A 15,387-nucleotide genomic window follows, 5' to 3' on the forward strand; every position below is an offset into this window, starting at 1 on the left:
ACGCCCCAAACTCACATCAACTCAGGTTCCTGAGAAAAGTCTTCAAGACCATCGCTTTGTGTAGGTATGGCCAACTATTGATGTGTGGGGATTTCAATCTCACAGTAGACCCACATCTGGACTCCAGTTCTCTCACCAAAAGACTTCCCCCCTCATTGAGGAACATATTCCACAAAGTGAAGGTCTATGATGTCTGGAGGTGTCAACACACAGACATGAAGTAAGTCATTTTAGAGTTGTCGTAAAAGCAATAAAGAAAATCTTTACAATGTTTTGGTGACAACTGTCTAATATGAGAGTTCTCCCCAATTTGGGGAGGCTTCCTGTTACTTCCTGTTGTGTTTCCAAGATAGGAAGTGAAGGAAAATCTCTCACAGATAGCAAAAAATACTCTAATAGGGGATAAAGCCCGTCCCTACTAAAACTAAACAAGTTTTGGCTATGCATACATTCTAATTAACCTGGCCAAATCTGGCCACCTTCATACTTGAGGTTTCTACTTCTAAATAGAAGATACTAAAACAAGACACAGCTTGCTTGCATTTACCTTTACATATTTATTAATGAATATGTGTTCCTGTTTGGATACACCTGACCACTTCTTAGGCTGGTCTCCACCCTACACAACTGGTTCATTCTGGTATTGCAGGATAATAGAAGTGTCAAGAGCTCAATTATACGGCAGCTGCACCTAAATTATCCTACTGCTATAACATTTACATATACACATCTAGAATCCCACACTCTAGTTAATGAACGAGTCAGCGGCAAGAATAAATGACAATATAAATGAAATACGTCAATATATAGTATAACTTGCGATTGGAAAACCCTATTACACCTTCTGTTGGAAAATGGATCTTGAAAAATGGAATTGGCTAAAGACAGTGAAGTTAGAAACTCAAAATAACTAAGACCCCTTTCACACTGAGGCGTTTTTCAGGTGCTTTTGGGCTAAAAATAGCACCTGCAAAGCACCTGAAAAATGCCTCCCCTGCAGTCTCAGTGTGAAAGCGAAGTGCTTTCACACTGAGGCGATGTGCAGACAGGACGCTAAAAAAACTCCTGCAAGCAGCATCTTTAGAGTGGTGAAGGAGTGCTCCTAAAGTGCCTTTGACCATTGAAAGGAATGAGCAGCGCCGCCGAACCACCGGCAAAGCGCTGCTGCAGTGGCGCTTTGCAGGTCGTTTTAACCCTTTTTCGGCCGCTAGCGGGGGTTAAAAGTGCCCCGTTAGCGGCCGAAAACCTCCGCAAAAACAACAGTAAAGCACCGCGCTTTACCGCCAATGCCCCAGTGTGAAAGCAGTCTTAGAGAAATAGTTCAAAATGTAGACTGATTAGAAAATATTCAGAGCAGGTCCAGGTGTACCATTGGGCTTATTAGACCTGTGCTTATAGGTGGCAAAGGTAAGAGGCAGGTGTTCCCTGTATAGTTATTATTCCCCACATTTTTCACAGAATAGCTCGACTGATTTGTTTCTTAAACTATAGCAGCAGGTGGGATGTTTACAGCATTTTGGCCCCTTTGATCCCACCATATACCTGTAAATGAAGTCATGTTCTTAATAAGAAGAAATGTTCCTCCAGTCTACAAAGAGGACACTGGTTGCTGGGTTGCAAATGAGTTCTTTATAGGAGGTTAGAGAATGAGGACAGATTCTCTGAAGCTAAAAAGGCAATAAGGCCTTGCCATGTAAGTGGGAATGTCTGAACACATGTTCAGGATACTCCTAATGACCTGATGTCAATCCAAAGGTGATAAAAAGAGACTTTGTTGTGTAAGATGCTACATCACAATGTGTGCACCGGGTAGTGATTACCGTATTTATCAGCGCATAACACGTACAGGCGTATAACACGCACATTCATTTTAAGAGGGAAGTTTAGGAAAAAAAAAAATTAAATAAGGAACTTTGAAGCAAAATAAGGGTCATTGCCCATCTGCAGCCTCACCATTGTCATCAATGCAGCCTGATCAATGCCCATCTGCAGCCTCACAAGTGCCATCAATGCAGCAGCCTCACCATTGCCATCAACACAGCAGACTCACCATTGCCATCAATGCAGCAGGCTCACCATTGCCATCAATGCAGCAGGCTCACCATTGCCATCAATTCAGCAGCCTCACCATTGCCATCAATGCAGCAGGCACACCATTGCCATCAATGCAGCAGGCTCACCATTGCCATCAATGCAGCAGACTCACCATTGCCATCAATGCAGCAGACTCATCATTGCCACCAATGCAGCAGCCTCACCATTGCCTTCAATGCAGCAGCCTCACCATTGCCATCAGTGCAGCCTGATCGATGCCCATCTGCAGCCTAGAAGGGACAGGGAGGGGGGCAGCACAAGTGCCAACAGATTACATACAGTGAGAAGACAGACAATGATAGACAGAACAGTGGTTCAATGGTGGCCCAGGAGACAGGACTTCCTATTACAGAGGCCGCCAAGTAAACAGGAGATTCTCACTGTATGTAATCTGACGGCACTCATCCCGCCCCCCCTCCCTGTCCCATCTGAGGCAGCTAAAATTGAAGTATTGGCGTATAACACGCACACGCCATTTGCACCCGATTTTCAGGGTGAAAAAGTGTGTGTTATACGCCAATAAATACAGTACTTTAAACCAATATGGGAATGATGTTGGAACATTGTTTTACCTCTTTCAATTCTGTGCCCGATCTCTGGATCATGATGTTTTACAAGGTTCAGTGAATTTACTAGCAAGAGCAATGGTGTGTTCCTTGCCTCTGGTGATGCTAGAAAAGAACAACGAAGCCCATATTAGGCAGGTAAGTTTAAACAATATTAGGATTTTTCTTTAGTCCATGGAATCAACATATTTTTGTTAAGCTATTTATTTAATTTTCTAGTCTACATATACACCATGGGTGAGTATTTTAATATCTTAGGCAGGGTTCACACCTCTGACGGATGCGGCTCGCAGCAGGGGTCCGGTGCATCCCTGTTCCCCATTTCAGGGACGAATTTTTGGCTGAAGACTCACAGCAGCCGCAACAGAGATATGTGAACCGGCTCCATAGAGAGTCGGGCACAATCTCCTGTCATGCAAATTGGATGCGGGGAAACCCAGGGTGCCTTAAATTAGTCATGGCTGCATGTAATTTCAATTTATTTTTTTTCTAATTTTTAACAGCAGGGCCATTCAATCACCAAGCAAGAGTAACTGTGAGGGGTTACAGTGTTCAGGCATCACTAGGGATGGGCGAACAGTTTGGGCCTCGCCTAACACCCATACTTTCTGGGCACTTAGTGGGATGTTCACCCACCGAGCGCACAGTCAATAGGTTGTTAAGGCTTCCCCGCTGAGAGCTAAAGTTAAAGGGTTTGTAAACCCTCACGGTTTTTCACCTTAATGCATTCTATGCATTGAGGTGAAAAACCTCTTGTGATGCACCAGCCCCCCAGAGTCCCCCTTTTACTTACCTGAGCCCAATTGTTCCTGCGCCGGGGAAAAGCACACCCACTCCAGCCAGGGTCTCAGGTCCTGATTGGATAGATTGACAGCAGTGCAGCCACTGGCTCCCGCTGCTGTCAATAAAATCCAATGACGTGGGAGCCGGGGGCGGAGCCGAGTCCTGCTGTCTGTGTCAATGGACGCAGCAACAGGACATGGGAGCGCACCCGCACGGATACCCTGAGAGAGAGTGCTTCTCCGACGGGGCACTCGAGAAGAGGAGGAGCCAGGGGCGCCGCTGGGGGGGCCCCAGAAGAGGAGGATCGGGGCCACTTTGTGCATAACCAACTTCACAGAGGAGGTAAGTATGACGTGTTTGTTTTTTGTTTTGTTTTTTAAACTGAACCTTTAGTGATCCTTTAACGAAATAAGTTTAAAAAAAAGAATGTAAATTTAAAAAAATTGAGGAAAAAAGGGCGTGGGAGGACCCTTTGGGTCTGGTATGGATTTTAACCACTTCCCTACGTATTGTAAAATGATGCCAGCAGGAACACTCTCTCCCTCCTGCAGCTCATCAGAGCACCCGAGTACCTATCTGCAGCCCATGCCTCATAGAATATACATTGGGGTATTTTCTTTCCAAAATGGTGTCATTTTGTGGGTAATTCAACTGTCCTGGTGCTCCAGGACCTTTAAAAGTGTGATGGGTAGGAATGAAATTAGATGTGTAATTTATGCTCCTAGAACGCCTGATGGTGTTCCCTGCATGTTGGGCCTCTCTATGTGGCCAAGCTGTAAAAAAGGCTCACACATGTGGTATTGCCATACTCAGGAGTAGCAGAATGTATTTTTAGGGTGTAATTGGAAGTATGCATATGCTGTGTGTAAGAAATAACCTGTTATTATGACAGTTTTGTGTAAAAAAAAAAAAAAAATTTCTTAATTTTCCCAAAAATTGTAGGAAAAAATTACAACTTCAAAAAACTCACCATGCCTCTTACTAAATACCTTGGACTGTCTACTTTACAAAAAGGGATCATTTGGGGGCTATTTATACTTTCTGGATATTTCAGGGCCTCAAGAAATGAGATTCTCAGTACATCAGGTGTGATCAATTTTTTAAGATGTACACCATAGCTTGTAGACTCTATGCCTAGGTTCACATTGTCAAATTGCATGCCAAATCGGCAGCTATTGCCGGCAATAGCACCGAATCTGTGCGACGCCGACTTTGCAATGGCGCACCGATTCCCAAAAGTAGTTCTCTACTACATTTGGTGACTTTGGGTGCAATTTCAATAGACATCTGTGCAGAAACCCGCATAGATGTCTGTCAAATTGCCCCCAAAGTCGGACTGCACTGCTGGGTTGAAATCAGCTGAACTTGCATGATTTCTAACCCGCAGCAATGTGAACCTGGGCTTTAACTTTCACACAGGCTAAATAATATCCACTAATTTGATTTATTTTTACCAAAGATATGTAGCAGTATAAATTTTGGCCCAAATTCATGAAAAAAAATTACTTATTTGCAAAAATGTATAATAGAAACTAAAAAAAGTGTTTTTTTTTATAAAAATTTTGCTCTTTTTTTACTTATATCGCAAAAAATAAAAAACCCAGTGGTGATTAAATACCACCAAAAGAAAGATCTATATGTATAAGAAAAAAGATAAAATTTTGTTTGGGTACAGTGCTGCATGACTAAGTAATTGTCATTCAAAGTGTGTGAGCACTGAAAGCTGAAAATTGGTCTGGGCAGGAAGGGGTTGGAAGTGCCCGGTATTGAAGTGGTTAATCACATCAGCAGCAAAAATAGAAAAAATTAAAAACCCTGCTGTCATCTCTTGGGAGGCCTCCAGCCGTCTTCCTCCTCTCTCCTCTCTGATTGACGATGGATTACATTGAGGCACACAATTCATTTTTCTTTTTTAATAAAGGACTTGTCAAAAACAGTTTCCTGTGTTTCTTACTTTTTGACACTTTTTTGGTGAATGGGGAGGGGTACGATGTACCCGATACCCATTCACATGGGGGGGGGGGGTCGGGATCTGGGGGCCCACTTGTTAAAGGGGGCTTCCAGACTCCGATAAGCCCCCCAACCACAGACCCGATAACCATAGCCCAGGGTTGTCAGGAAGAGGCCCTTGTCCCCATCACCCCCACATGTTGAGGGCATGTGGCCTGGTATGGTTCAGAGGGGGGATTCGCTTGCACCACCCCTTTTCCTGACCTGCCAGGCTGCATACTCGGATAAGGGTCTGGTATGGATTTTGGGGGGACCCCACTCCATTTAAAACAAGAATTGCTCTGTGGTTCCCCTTAAAATCCATACCAGACCCGAGGGGGGGGGCTTCACGCCGTTTTATTTTTTTCATTTTCTTTTATCTGTATTGCTGGGAGCCGGTAATACCTTACAGCCACAAGTACGTTTAAATGACATTTTTTCCTTTAGAAATGTTATTATTGCTGTGGCATGTTCTATACATTGTACAGATGCACCACTTTACAGACAGACTAAGGGGACACCCAGACATGATATTTAAAGGAATATTTAATTTTTATTGTTTCACCTTAACTATTATTTAAATCACTGCTCCTTTAAAAATAATCGTTTTAAAAACTTTGTTTTGCATTAATACATGTCCCCTAAGGCAGTACCCAGGACCCCATACACATTTTATGGCCAATAGCTTGTATATAAGCCTTCAAAACTAGTACTTTTGATTTTTCATGTTCGTGTCCCATAGACTTTAATCGAGTTTGCATGTTCGGTAGAACTTTTTGCCTGTTCAAGATGTTCTGGGGGGAGTGTTCGGCCCAACCCTACCTGCCAGTAACAGCATTTCTTGTTGCAGGCTGACAGTGCTAAAGTGTCTCACAATTATATCCTCTATTTGATTGGAAGCCAGTGTAGGGAGCGAAGAAATTGAGGTGATGTGGCAGTGACGAGGTTGGTCAGCTGCAAGTGATGTAGTTTTTTCTCAGGAAGACTATAATGGAGGATGTTGCAGTAATCCAATCTGGATGTTATAAAAGCATGGATTGATTCTGCATTCATGGGAACAGAGTTTGTTTGGCCTGGTCTGTTCAGGGTTTCAAAGGCTGGGAATTTGATTATTTCCACCTGCCTCCAGAAGACGTTTCTAGAGCTTAGGGATGGATAATTCAAATAACCAGCCTAAAGATTGGTCAGGGCCTAGCCAATTCCTGGGAAGGTGTGCCCAGATGGTGTCTGGGAAGCTGATAACAAGGCTGGAACCCTGAAGAGATTGTCTTTCCCAAGTAATTAGAGTTCCAAGCCTTAAGGGGCTATTGTCCATGCAGCCTGTGGATTGTGTTGCTGTTCTGTGAGGTGTCACCACACCTCACCAAGGGATCTGGTGTAGAGAAGGACTATCTAACTCACTGAGCTGGATCCAGAGGAGGCTGGAAAGTGGCAGTTGTCCTGGGGACATGTGAGTAATAACCCTAAATTGATTCCTGGTGACTGTGTGCTTTTGGAATATAAGTACCAGAGGTTGCTTGGACTGGGATTGCTTGTGTGGGGTTACTGTTCATTCTCCTCTCCTCAGCAGTGTATTGTGAGCTTAGAGAAGAGCGCCATCCTGTACTATACAGTGTTCCTGAGATTGGGTACCAATAGCTGTGCAGTGAAGCTGGGTAACCAGATGCCAGACTTGCCTTATGGTCCCCAGCTGCGAGGCTGTGGACTCACAGCTGGGAACTGGCCAACACCCATAAATACTAAGGAAAAAACTGTCCTCTAATTGTTAAGTACTAACTGACCAATCTCCTGTTACAAGTTTTACTAACAATAAATCACAAACAGCCCCTAGGTTGTTAATTGGAGCCAAGGTCAGCGTACTGTTGCTTGGGTGGATTTTGGACTCTGTACTGTTCCGGAGAGAACCAGTCAATTTCAGTGGCCCCTGCAAGAGTAACATAACATAATATTGCTGAGATGGTGGAAGGAGGATTTGATACCTGCTGCTTAATCAATAGGTCAGTATCCAGAACCACGCACAGGCTGTTCACATGGAGAACATAAGAATTGTATTCCCAAGGTTTAAACCAGCTGGATGTGTTTCAGCCACTTTGTTGTTAGCTTCTGCTCACCAATTACAAGTACTTCTTTCTCGGCTAGGTTCAGATTCAGCCAATTAAGCTAAACTCCTGGCAGTGGATTTCTTTTCTATAATTATTTTAAGGTTAACATTATGTTTTAGTTGTTTTTATATCTGTTTTTCTACTGTATGTATACAATTGCTCTTTCTACACCTCTAACAATAAGAATACCTCCACCTCTTCCATATAGAATGCCTAAATTAGAATGCCAAATGGCACTTACAGTTCCACTCCCAGCTTGCCTTGCTCCTGTCTTGCAGACCCACAGATGAGGCTCCGGACACTCTGCACGACTTCCTTGCACCGTGGCATCACACGAAACGCTTAGGCACCACCTCTGCCAGACCCGCCGGCACTGCCCGAACACTCTGTAGCAGCCACTCGGATGTTCTTGGCAATCAAGCCATACATGCTAAACTCTTGGCAGAGGATTTCTTTTCTATAACTATTTTAAAGTGGTGTTCCACCCAAAAAATAAAAAATAAAAAGCCAGCAGCTGCACATACTGCAGCTGCTGGCTTTTAACAATAGGACACTTACCTGTCCTGGAGTCCAGCGATGTTGGCACCACAGCTGATGTTTCCTTTGCGGGTAAAGTTACCTGGCAGTGTAGCCTTATGGCTTCACGCCGGGAACCCTACTGCTCATGCGCGAGGCCCCGCTCCTCTCTCCTACTGGCCCGGCGACAGGGAGAGGAGGAGGAGGGAGGAGGAGGAGGAGGGAGCAGGAGGGAGCCCCGCAGTGATATCACAGGTCGTGGCCCAGACTCCCGGAAGTGGGAACAGGATACCTGTCTAAGACAGGTATCCTGTCCCCCCCCCCCCCGAAAGGTGCCAAATTTAGCACCGGAGGGGGAGAGGAGACAAATGAGCGGAAGTTCCACTTTTGGGTGGAACTCCGCTTTAAGGTCAACATTATGTTTTAGATGTTTTATATCTGTTGTTCTACTGTATGTACAGTAAACAATCATTTACATAGAAATCATTATAACAAAACAGGTAATATTTGAAAAAAAAGGATTTTCAGAGAATTATGGGTTAGCTAAAATGCCAGCATAGCAGTAATCAGCTTTCAGATAGAATGAAAAACTTCAAAATAAGGCATTTCATAAGAGATGGTAATGAGTCATTGCTCTGCCTTTTTCACTTGTGTATGTCCATTTCTGCTTGAGCTACTGCTCTTAGTAAACACAAGGCTTTTTAAAATAGGTGTAAAGGTGATCATGCATAAGATGTACATAAGAGGTCAGAAGTATGTAACACAGAGTGTGGGAGTCAGTCAGTGCAGATGTTCTCTGACTGGATGAGATGAGAGACGGGGCAGTGATGTCACAATCTCCACCTCTTCAAATTAGAATGCCTTATATTCATTTCAAAATTTAGTGCATTCTCTTATTGACAGCAGTGCTGACTGAGTGACCCCTTGTGGTTACAATGCAAAAGGGCAGCCACTCGCCACTGGACACAGAGGATCGCTGCTATTACTGTAACTCAGTGGTGATCACTAAAGTGATTGTCACCTTTTACAGTGATCACTCAGGTATTGGATATGCATCCAAGCTGAACCAATGTAAATATGCAGCAAAAAACATACCTGGTGTTCATCTCTTATTAACCTCTTGCCGACGAGCTGCCGTCATTATAATGCGGCAGGTCGGCACGTTCCCGAGAGCCGTCATAGCTGTACATCGGGCCCTGATTGCTGTATAAATGTCAATGCTCTTTTTTTGTTTACAGCGCAAAAATGAAGAACCGCAAAGGTGATCAAATGCACCAAAAGAAAGCTCTATTTGTGGAAAAAAAAGGATGTCAATTTTGTTTGGGTACATCGTTGCGCGACTGCACAATTATCAGTTAAAGCGATGCAGTGGAATAATGCAAAAAATGGCCTGGGCATTAAGCAGGCAAATCTTCTGGGGCTGAAATTGTTAAATTGTATAACTATTGGAGAAAAACTTATGAAATCAGATTGACAATATTATACTACTGTATTTAGTGACCTTTTCCTTGACCTTGAATTTCACATTTTAAGACATCCATGCTGTTTCCACATGGTACAATATCTCAGACTATACTGCAGCTTCTATGAAAATCAATGTGTTTCACTTCTGTGTGACAGAATTTCTCCCTGTAAATAATGGAAGCTGTTCCCACATTGCATAAACACTATCTCCATGGTGAGAAAAGGATGAGGTCATTGAATTTATTTAACATGTAGGGCTGGACAAACTGGATCTACCAGATTTGAGTTTGAACCTGCAGACGCAATTAAGAATATGAATGTTTATTTCAATAGCTTTTGTGCTTCTTTATTTTGCTGTAACACTTTATGTTGCTTTATGCCAATTGTCCTAGCCTTTCACTTTACTGTATTAAAGGACCAGCAAACCTAAACTATGGGCTACCTTTACTGTTTGTGAAAGCACTAATACTGTAGGGTTGGGCACAGAGGTTCTTTCTTAAGGCACTAGATGTCCCCATAGCCATAAATTAGGGGAAGCTCAGGAGTCCGGCGTATTAGGGTTAAACACCAGCCTGCCCCTGCCAGTATAGGGGCACCATAGGATGTCAGGGTTATATATAGTGTTGATGGTAATCCACAGAGGTCTCTGTGGATGGACTGGACAAGAAGAACATGTTATTTAGTTTTTCCTTGGGGTGGGGAGCCTAGAGCAATTAAAGGGCTTCCTTCTGTACAGGAAGTCCTTTTGGAATGGTACCTGTCACCCATTAAACCTGGGCCTCCGAAACCTTGTTGATCCCAAAGGGGAAAATACCATTGACTCACCTGCCTAAGATGCCAATTTCAGAGACTGCCAGGCTGCTAACTCCCTGGACTCTTCTGAGGAATCAACTGCAAGCTCGGATTAAGGGGGTGTAGCTGACCCTGTGGATTCCCAACCACCCGAGGCTCTGGAACCACAAGCAGAAGATGACTTGCTGAAGGAAGACCCAGGGTGGACAGTGAGGTCAGCCGCCCAATGCGATCCAACCATAGACAACTCCTTGCAAAACACTCTGATTATGTTGTTTGATATGCTACTGTTGTTGCTGCAATTAAGGTTCTTGCAATTTGTTCTTTACTGTTGCGATGCAGAAGACAGCATCTGTCAAAGAGGGGGGAGTGTAAACAGGTGCAGTCTATCAAAATATTAGTGCGTTTACCTGAGCAAAATTGTGTTATTGAAAGCTAAAGGGTAGCTGTGGCTACTAATATGGGGTGTACTACCTCATATAACATGTGCAGAAGAATGAAAACTGAGCTACCCTCTGCTAAATCTGTGTCACTGTGCTATGTAAAAACATATAAAGTTTAAAGTTGTTCTAAAGGCTTAAGGTTTTATATCTTCATGCATTCTGCCAGCTGGAACTTGTAGTTTGCAGCATCTCTCTCTCTCTCTCTTTCTCTCTTTCTCTCTCTCTCTCTCTCTCTCTCTCTCCCCAAGCTGGGCACCAGAGGCAGGGGCGTAACTATAGGGGGCGCAAGAGTCAATATCCGGCCCCAGGCTGGAGGGGGCTCCCCTGTCAGGTTTGTCTATACTTGTATGAGCCGCAGTCGGGGGGCAGAGCTGGGAGGCGGAGCTGGCGGTCCTAGGTACGGATGACTGCTTGCCTCTTGACTCCACTCTGGATGCAGCTAGCACCAGGCTGGATAGGAGGGCTGGCGGGGCAGCATATAGTAGAACTGATCACTTCCATTCTCCTCCTGGCTCCTGCATGGCTTTCAGTGGCTGCAGGATTGGTTCTCCTATATGCCGCTCTGCCGGCCCTCCTATCCAGCCTGGTACTAGCTGCATCCAGAGTGTAGAGGCAAGCAGTCATCTGTACCTAGGACTGCCAGCTCCGCCTCCCCGCTCCAGTCCCCGACTCCGGTGTTCTGCCGAATAAGTTCCGCTCGGCGGATAAGTTCCTCACTCTACTGCGCATGCGCAGTACAATCCGGCGGAAATAGCCGAAGCGGAACAGCTGAAAATCAGCTGTACACGGCGCCTGTAAGAGGGCCCCTCGTGGGCTCGCTTCGCTCGCCACGCTTCGGGCACGGCCTTGCTGCGCTCGGCTCTTTTAGATTCCCCCTCTAGGTCCACTTGGATGGTGGGGAAGGAATCTGGACCCAGAGCGCAGGCGCCGTGTACAGCTGATTGAAGCGTTTGAGCTTCGGCTATCTCCGGCGGCTGACAGTAGTTGGTACTGCGCAGGCGCTGTGCCTGCGCAGTACAGGGGAGGAGCTTATCCGCCGAGGGAACTTTCTCGGCAAGACACCGGCTCCCCCTTCTTGCCTCAAGGCTGTTCCTGCTGCCGGAACGATGGGAGAAATACTTCCTGTCCCGAGGCCGCTCCTGGTAAACAACATACTCTCATGTCATAGCAGAGAAAGTATAATGTTCCAGGTGTGCTGCTGACTGTCACTCTGCTCCCTCATATACTGCCCCCCTTCGGTCATGCTGTCCCTACATACTGACCTCCAACAACCACTGACCCCCCTCGCATCCAGCTGTCCCCACATACTGCCCTCCACTGCCCCTCCTCCCATCATGCTGTCCCTACATACAGCCCTCCACTGCCCCCCTCCCATCATGCTGTCTCCCCCATACTGCCCTTCACTTCCCCCTCCCATCATGCTGTCCCCACATACTGTCCTCCACTGCCACCCCTTCCATCATGCTGTCCCCCCCATACTGCCCTCCACTGTTCCTCCCCTACCATCATGCTGTCCCCACATACTGCCCTCCACTGCTCCTCCCCTACCATCATGCTGTCCCCACATACTGCCCTCCACTGCTTCCCCCCATCATGCTGTCCCCACATACTGCCCTCGACTGCCTCCCCCCATCATGCTGTCCACACACACTGCCCTCCATGTCGACTGCTCTACTGACCAAGTCCACTGCCCTACTGACCACCTCCACTGCCCTACTGACCACCTCCACTGCCCTACTGACCACGTCCACTGCCCTACTGACCACCTCCACTGCCCTACTGACCATGTCCACTGCCCTACTGACCAAATCCACTGCCCTACTGACCACCTCCACTGCCCTACTGACCACATCCACTGCCCTACTGACCATGTCCACTGCCCTACTGACAGACACCATTCATAGTCCACACTGACACCACTGGCAGAACTACCGGGGGTTGCAAAGGTCGCACTTGCAACTGGGCCCTGGCCTTCCACCACCATGGCAGAGCCCAAGACTGTAGGACTGCACAACATGCGAAAGAAATCCACTGCGGGATTGTAAAGGGTCGTGGGATCAATAGGAAGTACTCTGGGCTCGGAGGGAATGGCCCAGGCCGGAGGTCAGGTGGCCCTTCATGGTTTCTTGCACCAGGGCCCTGAAGGTTCTAGTTATGCCTCTGACTAGAGGGAAGAAAGTTCAATTAAATCTTTGTTAAAGAGGAACAGCAGTCTGCTCACATAATTTGTAATAAAAACATCTTTGCCATTCTGAAACTTCCCTTCAACCACTTTGCATATCATTTTATATATACTGTGATTCTGTACTTGTCCAATATGCTGCAGAAATCTCCCTCCACTAAGTCTGGCTGCAGACATTTTAACCGTGGGCAGCTGAAGCTACTGCCTGTTCACTTCCTGGATTTCCTGCAGCCTTGCACCTCTCATTGGCCCTCCTATGACTCATACCACCTCCCTTCCTGGCAAACTCTCAAGAGAGTGAGAGAGAGAGCTGTGCATGATGTCATAAGCCTAGGCTTTTTTACCAGACAAGAAACAGGAAGTGGGCTTGTTGTGGAAAATTTTATGAAGATGTATTTTAATGTATTGTCATAAGTCTCCCAGTGTTCGTTCTCTTACAGCCCGCTCTAAAGAGCTGACGCTGGTTGAGACCTGTTAGGTAGTGGAAAACTTCCTGTTGTTTGGAGAGAGGTGTTCGCGGAGTGAGGACATGTCCGCCAGGGAAGGGCCCCCGTGCTATGCACAGAACGATTGTCTGGGGGGGATTTGTTCACCCTGCAAACACATTATTGGTTTTGTGGATGTGCGCTCTTGTCACCCCTGTATGCCTGATCAAGATATTTGGGGTGCCATGAGCGTACACTTGCAGATAATCTCCCATCCACAAGGAACTGTAGTATTGTATATTGTATCATGTCCTTATTTGGTAATGTCCTGTGCTTACATCCTGTGTTGTCCATTTCCTGTGAGGTCACATACTTTGTAGGAGGCGTTTGGCTGTTGGAGGCACAACCCTCAAGTTTTGGGACTTCCTGTTGATGTGTAAATAAAAGGGCTGGCTGAGTAAAGGCAGCCATGCTGGGATGAGAATAAGAATGTGTTGATGTCTGTTTACTGGGGAATGGGGAACCAGAGGCGAGACCAAAAGGTACGGTATATCATTAAGACGAAAATGGGTGCTTAATAGCACAGGAGATATGGCTGTGTGCATAGCATACAGTCATCTTTCTACGACAGGCTGTATAAGGTATTTACTGGCAGAAAAAAAATGTTTTACTATCCAAAGTTAAACCAACAAGGGCAGAAGATTTAGTAGATGGAAAGTTAAAAAAATGACTGGAGTTCCGCTATAAGAAATGACCCATGATGGCAAAAGCAATATAACCAATACTTGGCTACATCAATAATAGTATTACTAATATTGACAGATATTGCTAAAAAAGACAATTAGGTTTTTCACCAAAACAAAGAATAGAAGGTCGATTTTCTTAGAAGAAATAATAATAATTATTATTGTATATTAAAAAATCTAATAATAATATATTTTTGCTCTTAGATTTGCATATCCTTTAACCACTTCGCGATCGCCCTATAGCAGTTTTACTGCTACAGGGCGGCCGCTCCCTCTGTGATTATGCACAGTGGGAGCTTATTGTCAGGTATAGCGGACTCGCTGTAAACAAAGCAGATTTCTGTTCTGTCAGTAGGAAAGGCATGGATCCTGCAAAGTAGGGACACGGTTCCATGCCTTCCCCTAGTAAAAGCATCTTCCACAGTACACAAAAGCACAAGCTAGGCACACATTTAACCATTAGATAGCATCTGATGTTAACCCCTTCCCAGCCAGTGTCATTAGTACAGTGACAGTGCATATTTTTAGCACTGAATTAGTGTCATTGGTTCCCAAAAAAAGTCAAAAGTGTCAGTTAGTGTTCGATTTGTCCACCGTAATTTCACATTCCTGCTATAAGATGCCGATTAATAGTAAAATAAATAAATAAATAAATAAATAAATGTATCCCATAGTTTGTAGATGCTATAACTTTTGCATAAACCAATCAATATGGCTTATTGGGATTTTTTTTACCAAAAATTTGTAGAAGAATACATAATGGCCTAAATAGGTGAAGAAATTAGATTTTTTACATTTTTTTAATTGAATGTGTTTTATAGCAGAAAGTAAAAAATATTTTTTTTTTTTTCAAAATTGTCAATCTTTTTTTTGTTTATAGCACAAAAAATAAAAAAAACAGAGGTGATCAAATACCACCAAAAGAAAGCTCAATGACATACATTTTATTTGGGTACACTGTTGCACAACAGCACAATTGTCAGTTAAACTAACACAGTGCCGTTTCGCAAAAAATGGCCTGGTCATGAAGGGGGTAAATCTTCCGGAGCTGAAGTGGTTTAGTTTCTAGTGGTAATTCTTATTTCATGCTATCATTAACAAATGTGCTGTAACTTGCAGGTGTATGGTTATCTATACCAGGGATCGCTAAACTTTTCAGTATGAGGGCCACACATTGTACATTTTACAATTATTCGCAGACCCTAAAAAATCTGCTTCATAGTTACATAGTTACATAGTAGGTGAGGTTGAAAAAAGACACAAGTCCATTAAGTCCAACCTATGT

The 15,387-nt window shown here is 44.8% G+C and overlaps 1 long non-coding RNA gene across 1 annotated transcript in view; it reads right to left on the minus strand.

Moving 5' to 3' along the window:
* The window catches only part of LOC141114326 (uncharacterized), a 408,781-nt gene that overhangs the window by 60,493 nt on the left and 332,901 nt on the right, over positions 1 to 15,387 (minus strand). Inside the window, exon 4 of the long non-coding RNA XR_012236894.1 lies at positions 2,667 to 2,765. This is a non-coding gene — a long non-coding RNA (uncharacterized lncRNA). The remainder of the gene's footprint in view (positions 1 to 2,666; positions 2,766 to 15,387) is intronic.

Source organism: Aquarana catesbeiana, linkage group LG12 (assembly GCF_042186555.1).
Source record: "Aquarana catesbeiana isolate 2022-GZ linkage group LG12, ASM4218655v1, whole genome shotgun sequence".
Classification (NCBI taxonomy): domain Eukaryota; kingdom Metazoa; phylum Chordata; class Amphibia; order Anura; family Ranidae; genus Aquarana; species Aquarana catesbeiana.